This window comes from Dromiciops gliroides, chromosome 6 (assembly GCF_019393635.1).
Source record: "Dromiciops gliroides isolate mDroGli1 chromosome 6, mDroGli1.pri, whole genome shotgun sequence".
Classification (NCBI taxonomy): Eukaryota; Metazoa; Chordata; class Mammalia; order Microbiotheria; family Microbiotheriidae; genus Dromiciops; species Dromiciops gliroides.
The window spans coordinates 146,561,119-146,581,304 of record NC_057866.1 but is presented as its reverse complement, the minus strand read 5'-3'; the positions used below and the strand labels follow the sequence as shown (position 1 = coordinate 146,581,304).

General features: G+C 36.6%; 1 pseudogene; it reads left to right on the top strand.

The window, feature by feature from the left end:
- Positions 1-3,405: 3,405 nt before the first annotated feature.
- LOC122732111 lies at positions 3,406-3,878 on the top strand (annotated as a pseudogene).
- The last annotated feature ends 16,308 nt before the right edge of the window (positions 3,879-20,186 follow it).

Below are 20,186 nucleotides of genomic sequence, written 5' to 3'. Positions count from 1 at the left end.
TGCCTGGGAGATGTTATCTCCTGTCTTTCCCTCACAGTGTCTTGCTAGTTCAGATAGCCTAGCTTGCCTGCCATTAGGGTGACAGTTGATGAGGATGCCAAGTGCCTTTTCTGAAGAAGCTGCCTCTCTGCATAATGGCTTTAAAAGATGGACTTGAACCAAGACTGGTGGGCTTCAGGTGGGGTAGAGGGTTGCTGCCATTTCCAGAGCTCTTGTGCTTAGTTTTAGTGAGTAAGGTTGACCTGCTCTCCATAATGTTTTCTCCTCTCAATGGTGTCTACAGGGGCTGGGCTAGAAACAAGTCTGGTGGTTTGCAGGATACTGTTATTCCCCAGGAGATTGAGTTCAGGGTCCTGGGCTATCTCCATTGGTGACTAAGTGGAAATACATCTCAAGATAATAACTTGCCTGGCACATGATGAGTCATGATTCTGTTTCAGGGTGAATTGCTGCTTCATTAAGTTATAGGGAGACATCCTGAGAGACATACCCTTCTGTGTATGTGTAGTCAACCCTAATGTGAAACCCTGCTTTTATGTACATCTATATTTGCTTTCAACGAAGAGATTTATGACACATTCAGGCTTATTGGCAGGAACTAATTAATGAAGAGGCATAGGTAGTAAAACATCCATATCCTTATCAGGCAGAGCCTAATGAGCAAAAGTACAAAAAGTAGGATGTTCCTGAAGATAATTTATTGGTTTGATATAGGACCATGTGTATTCAACACTTTATGTGTCTATTTTTACTGGTCTTATCACAGGGTTTACCAATATTTCAGGCTGTAAATTAGAATTATCACATGTCTCATCCTTAGGCAAGAGTTTTAATCTTACAATATTTTCAGCTACCTCTCCTTAGTGATGATGGGCAGCTAGGAGTCACAGTGCAAAGGTACTGGACCTGGAATCTGGATGACCCGAGTTAAAATCTCACCTAAGACACTTACCAGGTGTGTGACCCTTGGCCACTCGCATAAGCCCAACTTCCTTAAGACATTTGGGACCATCTCCAGTTGTTCTGGTCTATATCTCACCACCAGATCCAAATGGCTCTGGAGGAGAGAGTGAGGTTAGTGGCACAGCCCTCTTCACTGTCCAATTCACTACAAGTCATGTCATCACCCCAACGTCCTCTTCAAGAACAAAGGTCAAACAACTCTCAATCTTAGTGCTGAGAAACCTTAGAACTATATCCAGGAGATCTGGAACCCTTTTTGGGGTATGAACCCATTCATCAAGATGATGAAACCTATTGACTAGTTCTCAGAATAGTGTTTTGTTAACTCTATATTTGAAAGGAATGCTAAATTGTGATTACAGATGATTGAAAATGAGTATGTATTTTCCCCCTCTCCAAGTCCATAAAACTTTAGGAATTGATCCACAGATACTTTGGGTGTTCATGGACCTTACAGTGAGAATCCTTGTTCTAATCATATTTTCTTCTTTGATATCTAAAGAAACTGAGGTCCAGAGAAGTTAAATGACTAAATAAACATTTTTAATTTTAATTAAAGCCAAAGTCTGAATTAGTAAAGTCAATTAGCAATTATTAAGTATACTAATTAGAAGGTATTGTTGTATTTTTAATACAATGAAAAAAAGGAACAATAAAAAACAACAACAAAAAATGTCCCTACTCTCAAGGAGCTCCGAATCTAAATGATAGTAGAAGTAACAAAGCATTATATACAGAAAAGAAATATAAAGAATAAATTGCACATGATTAAATCAACATCTGATGACATCTCAAAGCAAAGGCATCAGCATTAAAGGGGAATGGGAAAGGTTTCTTGCAGATGGAGGGATTTTAATTAAGTTTTGAAGGAAGTCAGGGTAGTCAAGAGGCAGAAATGAAAAGGAATAAAATTCCAGGCATGGGGAACAGCCATTGAAAATCCAAAGAACTGAGTGATGTCAGAACAATAAAGAGGCCAATGGTACTCTTTTATAGAGTTACATAGATAGGGGTAAGGTGTAACAGGACTGGAAAGCCAAGCAGAGCACTATATATTTCATTCTGAAGATATAAGTAGATAGCAGAGTACTGGAGTATATTGAATGGAAGGGATTACATGATCAGACCTGAATTTTAGGATGACATTCCATTTAGAATCCAGGCCTGCTAATTCCTAGACCAGTATTTTTTGACTACTGGAGAATTATATAATATATAATATATAATATGATGTATAATAATGAGAATAACCTCAATGGGAATAACATATATAAAGAAATTCATACCTTTGTTCCAGCTAATGCATACTTGTAAAACAGTAAAATGGCAGGGCAGCTAGGTGGCATAGTGGATAGAGCACCGGCCCTGGATTCAGGAGGAACTGAGTTCAAATCCAGCCTTAGACACTTAAAAATTTGTATCTGTGCGACGCTGGGCAAGTCACTTAACTTCAATTGCCGCATCAAAAAACAAAACAAAACAGTAAAATGAACAGCAAAGGGATTATACAGTATCCAAACAAAAACATTTACAAATATAAAATACATACATCCCATCATACTAAAGGCAGCTATAGAACAACTAATAATTACATGACGAAAAGGAAGATGAAAATATCTCAGCATGTACTATAAGCTCAAAACTTATAGAAATACTTCAAGAATAATGACAGTTATATGAGTAGTCTGATATTAGAAAAGGAAGATTTTTAAAAGACTCCTTGTGAAGTTATCATTACCTTCTTTCACTTTGTTTAATTTCTTTTATTAATGAGAGTTAAATTTAATGTTTCAGGGACCAGCTCATCTACCCCTGAAGAACAGTACACACTAGAATCATATTCCTACACAGAAGGGGAAAAGGAATGCTATAACAGCTTTAAGCTGGAATTCAGTGAATTTTTGCTGGAAAAATCAGCTGGATCAGGTCCTCTGCTCTCTTGCCTAAAGAAATGTATCATTTTGGACAAGTCATACAGGTATGCACTAAGTAGCAGAGCCTAGGGTCAGATTCCCTCATAGGAAAATTGGTTTACTGATTTGGACCATTTTTTAAAAATTTTCTCTTTAGTTCCACGGATATAGAGATGCAAGTGAACCCAACCCCTAACTGCTTCACTCTCCAGAGAATACAGAAACAAAGGGTTAGCCCCTATTGTTGAATAACAAACTAGCCAACTGGATAAAACCAAACCAAACTCACTCAGTGAGAGCTTCTCTTAGGGATAAACCTGCATCTGAATCTTTCTCACATTCTAACTGGCTATGTCATCATTTGTGAATTACTTAATCTCTCAGCCTCAATTTTCCTATCTATAAAATGGGAATAATAATATTTTATCTACTAACTTTACAAGATTTTAATGAGGAAACAGTATTACAAAAATTTATCATGTATGAATGTGACTTATTTTTAAAGTCATACTAACCTGTCTGTCAAAGTATGACAAAATATGCAGCGGCGTGCGACCTGCCTTCCCGACTAAGGAAGCCCCGGAAGCTCCGTGGGCAAGTCAGCCACACCACCCGGTTATAGGCATGCACCGGAAGCACCCCGGAGGTCACGGAAATGCAGGAGGGTTGCACTATCACCTCATCAACTTCGACAAATATCATCCGGATTACTTCAGGAAAGTGGGTATGAGGCATTACCACTTGAAGAAGAAGCAAAGCTACTGCCCAACCATCAACCTTGATAAGCTGTGGACACTGGTCAGTGAGCAGACCAGGATTAATGCTGCCAAAAGCAAGGAAAGGCTTGCTCCTGTCATTGATGTTGTGTGGTTGGGGTACTACAAAGTCCTATGAAAAGGGAAACTCCCCAAGCAGCCAGTCATCATGAAGGCAAAATTCTTCAGCAGAAGAGCAGAGGAAAAGAATAAGGGTGTTGGTGGAGCTTGTGTCCTTGTGATATGACAAAATATTGTGGATAAACAAAATAAACAATAAATAAATGAAAGAAAGAAAGAAGGAAGATAATTAGGCGATAGATAGATAGATAGATAGATAGATAGATAGATAGATAGATAGATAGATAGATAGATAGATAGATAGAAATTAGGCAGCCTTATTATCACTGGAAGCTCTGAACTCCTAAGAATAAGAGGGATCCAAAAGGGAAATCAAGTTCAGTTTCCTTGGCAGTAAAATGAGAGTGATTTTAAAAGGTCTTTTCTAACTCTTCAAACTATAAGCTCTAATGGATTCCCATTCCCTTTCATTGGATAAGTACAAGGTAAAGGTGAATGACTACTTATCAAAGATGATGGGGAGGGGGGTGTTGGAAATATCACATGTTCTTACCAACTTTGACATTAGTCCCTCTTAATAACATAAGGGGTTTTTGCTTGTTCGTTCATGCCTGCTTTTCTCTTCATCCAGGAATCAAATTCTCATCTTTGTATACCATAAACAAACACTGAATCTAATTTAGGGGGCATTTAATTTCCAATGTTATAGTATTTACTGTTTCCTGACCTTGGGCCATATCAGACTTGTTATCACCTTCTAAAATTGTTGCATATAAATAAAACTTTTACAAATTGAATTATTATAAATGAACAAAGAAAACTTGCTATTTAACACAAAATCACAGTGAACTCTTTTGTAAATCATATAAACATTCCCTAGTGTATCTGTTTGTATAAATTCACATCTCCAAGCATTGTTTGCTTAATATAATGTACCTGTTAGTAATCTTCTTCTCAAGCAACCAGGTAACTAGAGGGTTAGCATGAGTCAAAAAGAAATACAGAACATTAAAAATTTTTTTTAAAGTTCTGTAGTTTATATAAAAAAATTGTATACCTTGTGACCATGAATACTGGTTATCTACAAGAAAAGGATTCACATTTAAGTGATTATATTCCTGATATATTCACTCAGTCTCAGGGATGGAGCCAAGACTATGGAGGAAAGGCAGTAACTTCCTTGAGCTATCCCAAAGACCCCTCCAAATACTTTCAAATAATGCAATAACACAAATCCTGAATCAGTAGAAACCACAAAAAGACAGTGTGAAGTAATTTTCCAGCCAAGAACAACTTTGAAGGTTGGCAGGAAAGGTCTGTTGTATTCAGGTGAGAGTGGAGCACAGCCTGGCTTAGGCCACGCCAATGCAGACTGATCCACAACCCCAGAAAACCAAGTGAAGGACCCTGGAGCTTGTGAATCAGCTGCAGCAGAAACTGCTTTTGAACTTAGGCTACAGACTATGAGGGGCGTCAAACAATTAGCCAGAACAGGATTACAGGAATCTCTTTGCCAGCACTGAGGCAGGACTCTATTGTTTTGTCCATCCTTGGATCCGCGTCACAGTCCCAGGTCGGGGAGGAGCACAAGGACACCAGAGATTTTAGTCACTGGAGTAGGCTTCAGTTCCTATTTCCAGGGCAGAAAAACGGGCCTGTGGTTGCTAACAAATCAAAACACAAGCCAGGAGAGTAGTAAACATATCTCTCCTCAAATCATATCACCTTGGAAAAACTAAAAACTTACAAATTCCTAGAAATATCTCTGAAAACAGCTGCACAAATCCCCTGATGCTTAGGACAGAGCGCCCTCCACACTGGAAGCAGTGCACCACCTTAATAGAGACTTAAAAGTCAAGAAATAAGACTGGGAAAATCAGCAAAAAGAAAAAAAATGTTGACCCTAGAAAGTTTCTATTACGATAAGATCAAAATACACTCTCACAAGAAGATAACAAGGTCAACACTCCTATATACAAAGCTTCCAAGGAAAATATAAATTGGTCTCAGATCATAGAAGCACTCAAAAAGGATTTTGAAAATAAAGTAAGAAAGGTAGAGGAAGAAATGGAAAGAGAAATGAGAGTGACTCAAGAAAATCATGAAAAAAAAAAAGTCAATAGCTTTGGTAAAGGACACACACACACACAAATACTGAAGAAAGTAATACCCTAAAAAACATACAGGGACAAATGGTAAAAGAGGTACAAAAAGTGAATAATGAAAAGAATGCCTTGAAAAGCCAATTTGGTACAATTGAAAAGGATGTATAAAAGCTCTCTGAAGAAAATAACTCTTTAAAAATTAGGATTGAGCAAATTGAAGTAAATGACTATATGAAAAATCAAGAAACAAAAATGCAAAAACAAAAGAATGAAAAAAATAGAAAGAAATGTGAAATATACCATTGGAAAAACAACTGACTTGGAAAATAGATCCAGGAGGGTTAATTTGAAAATTATTGGGCTAGCTGAAAGCCATGAACAAAAAAAGAGCCTATATATCATCTTCCAAGTAATTGTCAGGGAAAATTGCCCTGAAATTCTAAAAGTTGGTGGTAAAATAGAAATTGGAAGAATCCACTAATTACCTCCTGAAAGTGATCCTAAAAAGAAAACTTCCAGGAATATTGTAGCCAAATTCTAGAGGTACCAGGTGAAGGAGAAAATATTGCAAACAGGAAGAAAGAAACAATTCAAGTACTGTGGAGCGACAGTCAGGATAACATAAGATTTAGCGGCTTCTATTTTAAAGGATCAGAGGACTTGAAATATGATATTCCAGAGGCCAAAGAACTGTGATTATAACCAAGAATCACCCACTCAGCAAAACCCTGTATAATCCTTCAGGGGAAAAATGGGAATTCAATGAAAGGGAGGACTTTCAGGAATTCTTGATGAAAAGACCTGAGCTGAATAGAAAATTTGACTTTCAAATACAAGACCTTAGAGAAGCATAAAATGGTAAACAGGAAAAAGAAATTATATGGGATATTAAAAGCTTAAACTGTTTACATTCCTACACTGGAAGATGATACTTGTATCTCAGAAGAACGTTCTCATTATTAGGACAGCTGGATGGATTATATTTAGACAGAGAGCACAGGTATGTGAGGAATGCACTTGGAGAAGGGGAAAAGGAGGAGAATGGGGTAAAGTATCTCACATAAAAGAAGCAAGAAAAAGCTTATATAGTGAAGGGGAAGATGGGGGAAGTGCTGAGGAGTGAGTGAACCTTACTCTCATCAGAATTGGCTCAAATCGGGAGTAACCTACAAACTCAATCAGGTATAGTAATCTATCTGACCCTGAAGGAAAGTAAGAGGGGAAGGGGAGAAAGGGGGGGGGGGTGATAGCAGGGAGGGCAGTTTGGGGGAGGGGGCAGTCAGAAGTAAAACAACTCTGAGGAGGGAAAGAGTGAAAGGCAATAGAGAATAGAGTAAATGACATAGTGAGGGAGCAGGATGGAGGGAAAATCAGTTAGCAATAGTAACTGTGAAAAAAAATGAAGCATGTTTTTCTGATAAGGGCCTCATTTCTAAAACACATAGAGAACTGAGTTAAAGTTGTTAAAATGAGAGCTGTTCCACAATTGATAAATGATCAAATGATATTAAGAGTTTTCAGATGAAATAATCAAAGCTATCTATAACTATATGAAGAAAAATGCTCTAACTCACTATTGATTAGAAAGAGCCAAGTCAAAACTATTCTGGGGTACTACCTCATATCTATTAGATTTGATAGTAGGACAATAGAGAAAAATGAGAAAAGCTATAGGAGATACATTAATGTGCTTTTGGTGGAATTGTAAACTGATTCAAACATTCTGAAATGCAATTTGGAAATATGGCCAAAGTACTATAAAACATGCATACTCTTTGAACTAGCAATACCACTATTAGGTCAGTATCCAGAAAGAGATAAAAAACAAAAAGGTAAAGGATATATATGTACAAAAATATTTAAGGCAGCCCATTTATTGTGCAAAGAATTTGAAAATGAGGAGACGCCCATTAATTGGGGAATGACTGAACAAATTATGTGATGGAACACTATTTTGCTGTAAGAAATGTAAAAAGTAACAACAATGTTGTAGGATGATCAGCTATGAATGACTTGGCTATTCTCAACAATGTAATTATCCAAGACAATTCTGAAGGACTTATGAAAAACGTAATCCATCTCCAGAGAAAGGACTGATGGTATCTGAATACAGATTGAAGCATATTTTTGTTAGGTTTTTTTTTCTTTTTTTTTCTGTCTCCTTTCACAACCTGACTAATGTGGAAATGTTTTGCATAACTACACATGTATAACTTATTGCATGTGTTCTTAAAGGATGGGAGGAGGGGGTAGGGAAGGGAGGAAGAGAATTTGGAACATAAAATTTTTTTAAATGAATTTTTAAAAATGTTTTTACATGTAATCTGGAGAAAAATAAAATTCTTAATATATAAACTGATATATTTGTTCAAAGAGTCTCTATGATTCTCCTGTCAGAAAAAAAAGTTAGAGCTGTGAACTCTATCACATAGACACTCTCTTTTTCAGTAGCTACACAGTCATAGTTTTACTTCTCTAGGATGCCCAAATGGAAGCCAAAAGTTTACTGGTGCATAGTAGAATTAATGCTGATTTTTAATAGCAGCTCTCCTACTTATGGCCTTGGGCAAGTCATTTCATCTTTCCATGCCTTCCTCTGTTTTTTGGAACAGCTGACCTCAAAAGTTCTAATTTAGTTCTAAATTTATGACCCTATTATCTGAAACAAATATAACTTAAAAGTACCTCCAACTATGAAGAATTAGCCTGTCTTCTTGCATTTGTGATATTTTGACTGAGTGGAATATATTTGTTGAGGGAGATAAGTGCTTTCCCAACAGAAGAAGAATTGTTTTCTGGGCATAGTTGTAAGTGGGGAATATTTCAATAGTTTTCTTTATGCCTCCATTAATTCTACTCCTGATAAATATACTGTTTATAGGTGATTAGTCATCTTCAAGGATGGGCTTTTATTAGAAATCAATGGAGTAGAATTTACTGTAATTGCTTATCAATACCTAAGTTTGCTATTCCTGAGGTGAAATATGCAGAGATATTTTAAAACTTTTCCACTAACTGGGGAGTTTCATTATAATGAAAAATACCAGCAATGAATAATTCAGTTGTAATTAATCAATTACTTTAATAATAACCACAGCTATCGAAATGATCAATGAGCAGTGGGAAGAATGCATAATTACTATACTACTAATGTAGTATTTTATGTATACTATTTTGCCTATCATGTAAATAATATTCACTATCCATTTATTCTATCTTTTTTACTGTCTGGCCATGTGGTTACCTTTGCATTAGCAGTATGTGCAAAGCTCATTACCCATAGAAGCAATTTTATGAACAAATCTTACATTTATTATGATTAATTTTTGTATTAAAACTCCAAAGGCTACCTCTGATTTAAATTCATAATATAATTTAAATTCATAATTTAAAAAAATAAAGTACATAGCCATTTAGGAACCATGTGTACATTCTTATATTAAACCATATTTGTGCGTGTATGTGTATATATATATATACACACACACACATATATATAACTATGAAGACTAAAGATGTATATATATATATATATGTATATATATATACATATTTAATCTGCATCGTTATAGTAATCAGTCACTGTTAAAGTTATTTTTTTTTCTTTTTTTTTTAGTGAGGCAATTGGGGTTAAGTGACTTGCCCAAGGTCACACAGCTAGTAAGTGTCAAGTGTCTGAGGCCGGATTTGAACTCAGGTCCTCCTGAATCCAGGGCTGATGCTTTATCCACTGTGCCACCTAACTGCTCCAAAGAAGTTCTTATAGCAGTCCTTGGTTGATTCCTATACACACAAACACACCAATCCTCTTAGGTATTGGTTTAAAGCAGACTCAGACCTGAGGGATTCTGAATGTAGGAATCAATGTGTGAGTTTTTATTCTTCCTCCTCATCTCCATTTCTTTTCTTTTTTCTTTTTTTTTTTTTTAACCACGCCGACTGGCTTGTTTTATTATGAGGTGATGGGGGCGTGGATTTAACAATGAGCAGGAGCAGCCGGGACCCAATGGAAGGAAGGGCACCCCTTCCCTCCCTGACACACCCACTGCCCCAAATAAAAAATCCAAACCAACTAAGGGGGAGGAGAGCAGCTGGGACAGCGATCGGGGAGGGATGGCGCGGGCTCAGAAGGGGCAGCAGGGAAGAGACCGTGCAGTGCCGGGGGAGCCACAAGGCAGCGGCGGCTGTACAAATGAGGCGAGTAGGTCTGCCCTCCACATATGTATTTGTGTATATATCCATTTCTTTTCAATACCAAGCTCCCCTTCAGCCCAGCTGCTAGTGTGTTCCCTTCTGAGATTAGCTCCCATCCAGTCTGAATGTGTCTTTCATATACCTTTTTGAGGCTCCTGTATCTTCCCCATTAGAATTTATGTCTTTGAGGGTGGGGGCATATTTTGTCTTTTTTGTATTCTGAGAATGAAGCATAGTGTCTGACCCATAGTACGCTATTTTGTTATTTAGTCCTTTTCAGTCATGTTCAACTCTGTGAACACTGTTTTTTTGTTTGTTTGCTTGTCTGTTTTGCTTTGTTTTGGGATTTTTTTTTTTTACAAAGATACTAGAGGAGTTTGCTATTTGCTTCTTCAGCTCAATTTACAGATGAGGAAACTGAAATAACAGGGTTAAATGACTTGTCCAGGATCACACAGGTAGTAAATGTCAAAGGACAGATTTGAACTCCAGTCTTTGACTGCAGACATGGTGCTATCCACTGTGACATCTTGCTGCCCCAGTAACCACTTAATAAATGCTTGTTGATTGATTGACTGATCATTTTCCCTTTTTCTTTCTTTCATTTTTCCCTGTACCTATCTGTAATTCTGTGTGTCCAGAAATAGCCATTGTTTGTACTTCTCATCCATGACTGCATATGGCAAAGGCATCTTTATTATGAAGACAGATGTTATAGTCACTAAAGAAGGACAATTCTATCCTAGAATAGAAGTAAGAATGGGAGTGTGATAAAATTCACATTACATGGAATGAGATGAAACTTTAATATAGTTCACTGTCAAAAACATTATCAAGTCAATTATCATTCTAGGTAAGAAAGAAAAAAAAAGAACTATAATTGACAACATGGTATAATGGAAAGGGTCCTCAATTAGGAGGCAGAAGAAATAAGTTAAAATATAGCTTTTATTACTATTATGTATGACCTTGAGCAAGCAACTTAAGTTCACTGACCTTTAGTTTCCTCCTGTATGAAATGATGATAGTAAAAGCACCTACTTTACAGAGTAGTGCTGTGAATCTCAAATGTATATAAAGTCCTTTGAAAACCTCAAGTATTATGTAAATATCATCTCTGATTATTATATAGGTAGATGTTACATCCCTCTAGGAGAATGTCAGCTCTTTGAGAGAAGACCGTTTGACACTTTGTTAGATGTGCAGTGATTTGCACATAGAAATCCTGTGATATCAAATTGTTAGATGGTATGTATTACTCAGATAGCAAACAGACCAAGAGAAAGGATTTGAAACAGGAAGAAAAGAATTCTGAAAATGGGGGGGAGGAGAGAGGGCAGATATGTTAAAATTCACATGCTCTCCCCACAAATGAGTATCATTAAGGATGCCACAAAGGTAGCATGGTGAACTTCAATGGAAGATACATATGCTAATTTAGAAAGCTACTGATAGGGTCGGAGAGTTAAACCTGAAAGGGAAGAAGTCAGATTTTACAAAGAGGTAGGATCATCCTTAATCAGTAAATGTTCCATAAGTTTCAATTAAACTAAAGTAGTGGAAAAAAAAAATGAGACAACGATAGGGCTTTTCTAGCATCAGCCAGTCCATTAAGCATTTACCATGTCTTGTAACTATGCTACATACTGGGGAATAAGCTTACTCTGTAGTTATAAAAGTCATTTGCTTATGATTGATTGTAAACACTCTCCATCATGACTAAATTAGCTTTACTCATGGGTGGTTAGCCTGGATTGCCTGGGTTATCACCTTGCTTTTCAGACAGCATGAAGGAGTTTGAGGTGGTGGGTGTCATGAAATGCATCTCTTGATGGTTGAGTGCTGGACTTTGAGTTTTAAACAAAAACAATAAACCCTGACTTTGAATCTGAAATGTACTGGCTTTTTGACTGGTTTCTTATCCTTCAGTCTCAGCTTCTTCATCTGTAGTACATGCCTATCAGGGTTTATGTGAAGAGCAAATGATGAATGATATAGGAAACATTTCACAACCCTTAAAGCTGTATTAGGGGAGCTGTTGTTATTAGTTTAATTCAACAGTTATTATCCATCTATTAATTGAAAGTCTTTGTTCTAGGCACTGTACTAGCTGCTAGAGAAATAATGACAAAAGCAAAACATCCCTAGTTGTTAAGGACCTTGCATTCTATAGATGTCTAGGCTGTTAAAATATGTAAAATGATGAGTGATTAGAAAGTAATGTTGTGGGGGAGAGTGTTATCAGTGGTGGGAAAAAAATTGTGAAATAGGTTGTAAGAGCCATGATTTGAAGGAAACAAAGCATTTTAAGAGGATGTTGTGAAGAGGAGTTGCATTCCAAACATGGAGGAACACTTTGCAAAAGAATGGGGTGTGGAGATATAGTACAGTATGTAGGAACTTGTCAGTTAAGTTGTCTGGAATGGAAAATAAACATAAAAGATATCATAAAATATAAAAGGAAAAGTAGAATGGGGTTATAAGGTAGGGAGCTTTAAGTACTAAGATGGAAAATAAAATCTGAGGTAATAATGGGTCACTGGAGATTTCTGAGCAGGAGAGTTATACAATGAGACTACCTGTGTTAAGGGAAGATTATTTTGGGGCAGCTAGGTGGTGCAGTGGATAGAGCACCGGCCCTGGAGTCAGGGGGACCTGAGTTCAAATCCGGCCTCTGACACTTAACACTTACTAGCTGTGTGACCCTGGGCAAGTCAACTAACCCCAGTTGCCTCACTAAAAAAAAATTTTTAAAAGGAAGATTATTTTGATAATTTTGGTGAGAATGTATTGGAGAAGGGAGATAGTTATAATTGTTTTATCATCCACAAGAAAGATTCTGTTCTATCTTTGATGCTAATTTTTTTCTCCCAATATAATTAAAAAGAAATAAAAACAAAACTAAAAAAGTGCATTGTCCTTAGCTTCCTGTGCCAACATCAATCCATTTTAAGTCTTAGCATTTTCAATATTAATTGGATTGTGCCATACTCTTGTCATATTTTATCTGGTTTTGCTTCCATCATTTTACATTTCTTTATTAAATCTAAGTATATTGGTGAGTTCCCTGTTGTTCAATCATTTCAGTTGTGACAAACACTACCATAACATGCTATTGTGGCAACTTTCTGATCTGTTTCCCCAAATCCTCATCTATTTCCTTTCTTGTCCAGGTGGTCTATAATACATACCAATGCAAATAATCACTACTGTTTCTTTGTCTTTGTAAAGTTACCCAAAAACTCTCAACTATATTTCCCCTTTCTTACTCCTGGATTTTCTCACATTCCTTTATTAATTAAAACAATATGTTATCTCATTGATATGCATGGTATGTTAAATGCATAAACTGTAATCTGTATAAGAAGTATGATGTCCACAATGATTTTACTGAAATTAATGTAATATTTTCATGGTACATAAAGGAAGTCATTTAAATATAGTAGGAAAGTGTTTTTGGTTTTCCATTAGTAGAACTCATAGATTGTTAGAAATGGAAACAGCCAGCTTTACCTGTGTTATGTAGCCTACTTTCAGTCTTGTTACCAAGGAGAAAATTTGGGATAAGACATATTCTTAAGGAGTTTACCCATGTTATTTGGCAAATCACAGGCAGAACCAGGAGTAGAACTCAGATTTCAAACATTTTTATTCCCATACTGATGTTCTTTTCAAATATATATATTTTTCAGGGCAATGAATGTTAAGTGACTCGCCCAGGGTCACACAACTAGGAAATGTCAAGTGTCTGGGGCTGGATTTGAACTCAGGTCCTCCTGAATCCAGCGCTGGTTCTTTATCCATTGCTCCACTTAGCTGCCCCTCCACATAGTTTTTCAAAGTGAGTATAATTTCCTGTGGATAAACTATTGAAAATACACATGCATGTGTGTATACATGCATGAATACATACAGGTATGTGTGAATACATGCATGTGTGTTTTAGATGATATCCTCAGTAAATTAATTCTTGTAAAATGTTAAGTTGAACACATTAAAATAATTCCCAAATCATGTCTTATTTATTCTTAGCTAATCTTTTTTTTTCTTTTTCCTTTAATGCAAATGGAAGCCCCTAGGTGAACAGATAATGGCTTCCTGATTGCTTTCTGTATGCTGCCTATCAAGGTGAGCAGAATGCAAGAAGACACAAATGCTCAGGTGCATATCCGTTATCAAGATGGATTCTGTACCCCCAGTGGAAGGTCATGATTATTCAATATTCTCGACTATTCTCAGAACAATATTCAATGAATATAAATACTTGAGGAATTGCAGAACATCTAAGAATTGAGTCTAAATAAAAAATGCATACTCTCATCCTTATCTAAAAATACAGTAATAAAACGTAGTTTGCATTATTCAAATTCATATCATGCCGCATAGAGTAGGGAGAAAAATAACAAGAAACATGAATGTTTATAGATTGACAAAACAGTAATAACAATAAAATTAATATGGGACAATATGCACATCAGTTGTGGTGAGGACAGTAATGAAACGTTTAGTACTTTTTATTTGACATCAGTTCAGAAGATAACTATGATTCAGGCTGTGCATTGATAAATACCTGGAAGGATTAGCTCTTCTGAAGTTCACTGAGATACAAAATGTTTAATCAGACTAAAGTAGGACCAGTGCGGAAATTCATTTAAGCTCTCTAATAATGGAGAATCCACAGAGATCATGGCAAAATGTGATGACAGCTTTTTACAAAACTATGATGTGATCTCTAAGTAGAGAAGATGTTGCAAAGTCCTATTCATCTGCTGTACCATCTGGAGTTCTATATTCTTTCTTGTCCTTTCTGTTCCTTCCTTTTCCTTCCACCCTCTCCCACTCCTCCCTTTCCCCTCCTCCTCTCTCTCTCCTATCTTTCTCTTCTTGTTCCCTTCCCCACTGTATAACAAGTAGGCAATTATATTATTAAATGGCAAACATTCCTTAAATGACAGAATAAAGCAAGTTTGGAAGAAGAAGGTAATGTTAAGCAGAAGCATAACTTTCAGTAATTTCAGATCAGATGAGATGCAGAGGAAGAAATGTGGTATGCGGACTATCAATGAAAAGATGCTACCATTTTTTTAAACATCTGAAACTTATGAATCCAAAAAGACCTAATTAGATGACAACCACAGATTCAATAGACACTTTAATTTCCAAAGTAAAAACTATCCTGCTTCCCTTTTTAGCCACATTTTCAATTCTTAACTTAGCCAATTAATCAACAAGGATTATGTAAGTGCCTACTCTATTCCATACCCTGTGCTGGGGGCCAAGGATACAAATACAGAGAATGAAACAAGCCATTTTCTCAAGGAGCTTATATCCTATTGTGGGGTTTGCAGAGCCCCAGGCCAATGCGCACCGAGGCATAAAAACCTCAAATAACAATTAATTCTATACACTATCCATGCAACAATATGAACAAGCAGAGAGAGTAAAGAAAAATAAGACAACAAAAAAGAAATGCCAATCAATTAAGTACATGATTGGGAGAGAAGATGATAAAAAACAACTTAAGTTTGAAGGTGGTGCTTGAGCTGTATCTTGAAGAAAGAAAGGGATTCTGTGACGGAGAGGTGAAGAGGGTAGCATTCCAAAGATGATTAAGATGGACATGGATTAAGATGGACAGTCATGTTTTTGAGGACAGAGCCAAGATGGCAGAGGAAAGGCTGTGATTCTTAGAGCTCCTGACAAATCTTTCCACATACCTCCAAAAAATGCCATAAAACAACTTCTGGAGCAGCAAAATCCACAAAAGAACAGAGTTAGATCATTTTCCAGCCAAAGACAGCTTAAAAAGGTGGCAAGGACCATCTGTTGTACCAGGGTGAGAGGGGAGCTCAGCACGTAGTGTACACCCAGGGCTAGGAAGGCTGTGCCTCTGGAGCCTAAAAATTTTCAGTGTCAGTGGCTTCTTCTGAAACTTGGCTCACAGACTGCTGAGGTGGTCCACTGGTTGGCAGGGGAGAAATAATAGGAGGTCTCTGCTGGGGCAGAGCCTGGAGTGCTGTGGTGTTACTCAGGAAACAGACTTGAGTGGCAGTGGTCCAGAGGGGGAGGAGCAAGGCACATGAAATTTTCAACCATAGAGAATCAGATTTCAATCTAATTGCTGCTATCAGTTAAAGAGTAAGCTGACCTGTGGTTGCTTAAAGGTCAAATGATCTGAGAAAGAGCCTCTCCTTAAACCAAACCACCTGGAACCCCTGTAGCTTGGAATAGTGCATCCTGGCAGCAGTACTCAACAGTAAGAAGGAGTTACAAGCCAAGAAATGGGTGGGCTAGATGAGCAGGTAGAGAAATCAGCAGACCTTCACAAGTTTTTTTGGTGGCAAGGTAAATTAAAACACACCCTAAAAGAAGATAACAAAGTCAAAGCTTCAATGAAAAATATGAATTTGTCTCAGGCCATGGATGCACTCAAAAAGGACTTTGAAGATAAAGTAAGAGGGAAGGAAGAGGGAAAAGTAAGAGGTAGAGGAAAAAATTGAAAGAGAAATGAGAGTGATACAGGAAAGGTCATGAAAAAAGTCAATAGCTTGAAAGGCCAAATGGAAAAGGATATAAAAAAGCTGTCTGATGAAAATTATTGCCTAAGAACTAGGATTGAACAAATAGGAGCTAATGACTTTATGAGAAATCAAGACACAATGAAGCAAATCCAAATGAATGAAAAATAGAGGGCAATATGAAATATCTCCTTGAAAAAACAGCTGACCTGGAAAATAGATCCAGGAGATCATTTGAAAATCATTGGACCACCTGAAAATCATGACAAAAAAAGATCTTAGACATTATCTTACAAGAAATTGTCAGAGAAAATTGCACTGATATTCTAGAAGCAGAAGGTAAAATAGAAATTGAAAGAATCTACTGATCACCTCAAGAAAGAGATCCCAAAAAGAAAACTTCCAGGAATATTATAGCCAAATTCCAGAGATCCCAGGCCAAGGAGAAAATATTGCAAGCAGCCAGAAAGAAACAATTCAAGTACTGTGGAGCCACAGTCAGGATAACATAAGATTTAGTGGCTTCTACATTAAAGGATCTGAGGGCATGGAATATGATATTTGGGGGTGGGGGACAAATTAACTGTGAATACTATCAAAAATCACCTACCCAGCAAAATTGAGTATAATCTTTCAGGGAGGAATTTGGACTTCAATGGAAAAGAGGGCTTTCAGGCATTCTTGATGAAAAGACCCAAATTGAATTGAAAATTTCACTTTCAAATACAAGACCTTAGAGAAGTATAACAAGATAATCAGGAAAAATTAATCATGAGGGATATTAAAAGGTTAAAATTTTTACATTCCTTCATGAGAAGATAATATTTCTAAATCATAAGAACTTTCTCAGTATTATGACAGCTGAAAGGAATATACTTAGAAAGAGGGCACAGGGGTGTGTTGAATAGGAAGGGATGATATCTGTAAAGCATTTATTTTTTGCTCATCCTTGTTTTTTGTGGGGCAGGAAAGGTGAGGTGGCTTATGTCTGGGGCTGGATTTGGGCTCAGGGCCTCCTGGGTCCAGAGCTGGTACTTCGCCCACTGTGTTACCTAAATGACCCATGATGACATATTTAAAATAAAGTTAAGTGGTAAGAATCCACTGGAAGAAAAGGAAAGAGAGAGGTTGAATGTGGTAAAATTGCTCAAATAAAACAAATAAGAAAAACATTATGGAGTAGAGGGGAAGATGTGGAAGAAGAGGTAGAGTAAGTGAGCCTTACTCTTATCAGAATTAGCTCAAAGAAGGAATAACATACACACTCAAGTGGGTATAGTAATATATTTTGCCCTGAGGAAAAATGGGAGGTGAAGGGGTTGAGGGGGGAGAGGCAAAGGAAGGGAGGACAGATTGGGAGAGGAGACAGTAAGAACAAAACTCTTTTGAGGAGGGATAGGATGAAAGAAGACAGAAAATAGATTAAACATCAAGGGGAAGAAATAGAATGGAGGGTACTACAGTTAGCAACAGTAATTGTGAAAGACATGATGAGCAGGATGCTATCAGAAGGATGCAAGAAAAATGCAAACCATCAACAGAAAAAGAACTGATGGTATCTGAATACAGATAGAAGTATAATTTTTGTTAGTTTCCCTAAGTTATTTAGTCTGTTTTCTTTGACCACCTGACTAATGCAAAGATGTTTTGAATAACTTCAAATGTATAACATATATTTAATTGCTTTATTCCTTAGGGAGAGGTGAAGAGGGAGGGAGGAAGAAAATTTTGAACACAACGTTTTACAAAATCAATATGACAAAAAATTTACATGTAATGGGGAAAATACTAGAGGAAATAAACAAATAAATAAACAAATGAACAAATACATAAAAAAGATAAAAGATGGAGAGTCATGTATTAAGGGATAGAGGGAAGGCATGTTTGACTGTATTATGGAGTGCATGAAGGTGAGTAATATAAAGTGAAGCAGGAAAGATAAGATGTTTTAAGGGTGCAAAGGAATCCAAAAGCTTGAGTTTTCATTTTATCTTAAAATTAATAAGAAATAATAGTTTTATTGATTAGAAAGGATCATGAAAATATATGTCCCTTATGAAAATCACTTTAGAAGCTACATTGCTGGTGGACTGGACAAAAATTATAAGAAAGAAAACCAATAAAGAAGTCATTGTAGGGGCAGCTAGGTGGCCCAGTGGATAGAGCACCAGCCCTGGAGTCAGGATTACCTGAGTTCAAATCTGACCTCAGACACTTAACACTTACTAGCTGTGTGACCCTGGGCAAGTCACTTAACCCCAATTGCCTCACTAAAAAAAAAAAGTCATTGTAGTATCCTAGGTAACAAAGGCATAAACTAATGTGCTAGGTTCTATGAGGAGAAAGAAAAGGTAAGATCTGAGAGATGTCGTCTATGTAGGAATAATACAATATGACTTCTGGGATTAAGGTAAATTAAGAGTCAGAGGTTACAAACCTTAGAAGCAGGGAACATTGTGTTCTTTCAAAACTAGAAGGGAATTTGGAAGAATGTTGTGTTTGGAATGAAAGGTAGTGAACTCGTTTTGGACATACTGTCTTTGATAAGTTTCTAGGAAAATGAGCTTGAATTATATAATAGGTGATTGGTGAAGTAGAATGAAGCTAATATAATTGAGCAAAATATATAGATAAGTGAGTCATCTACATAGCAATTATGCATAAACCATGGCTTAGGTGATACCTTACTGGTTCCCAGTACATTCTTGGTCTCAAAGTTCTTACCTTGATCCTCTTCTCTTGAGTATGTATACTCTTGCTTATGTGCACACTCTCACACACACACACACACACACACACACACACACACATGTGTCTATGTGTACATATACACACATACACACATATTCATATGTATACATGCATAATCGCTATGGTTGGACTCATGCATAGTACATATGATATATACACTCTATGTGTGATATGTACATATATGATGTCTATGTTATATGAATATATTCATATATCATATGTCTTTATAGTTGTTAGAGTTAGAGTTAACCAGCAAAGAAGATTGAGAAGAAATCTCAGATACATAGTAAATGTGAAAGAGGAAGGAGGCCTAGAAGTGACTTAGAGTGGAGAGAGTATACAGAAAATAGCAACAAAATGTCAAATGCAGTAGAGAGCTAAAGAAGAATGAGGTCAAAGGATAGCTCTGTGTGTATAATACGAATATATGCACATATGTGTGTGTGTGTGTATATATATATATATATATATATACACATATTAGCGTATCTTTATTATATATTTTAATATGTGTATATGCATTCATAGGTGTGTATATATATGTATGTATTCTTAGCAAAAATTCACTCAAATTGGGGTGAGAATTGGGGGTGGTCTGGTATGATGTGCTTAGAGAAGGAAAGTGCTAGCATTGGAGTATGAGATTAGGATTTTGAGGATTAGAGTTTGCTTTTCACCTCTGTCATTTGCTACCAGGGTGATCTTGGGGTTATCATTTGACCTCCCTTGGGTTGAGTTGCCTCAATTATAATGTGAGACTGTTGGAGCACATGACCTCTTAAGTCCTTTGCTACTCTAAATATGTAAAAATCCATAAATATCATATTATAAAGAATTTGGTGTTTGTTAAGCATTTGATACACAGCAACCCAGTGAAGGAGCATATTAGATCCCATTTTGGAGAAG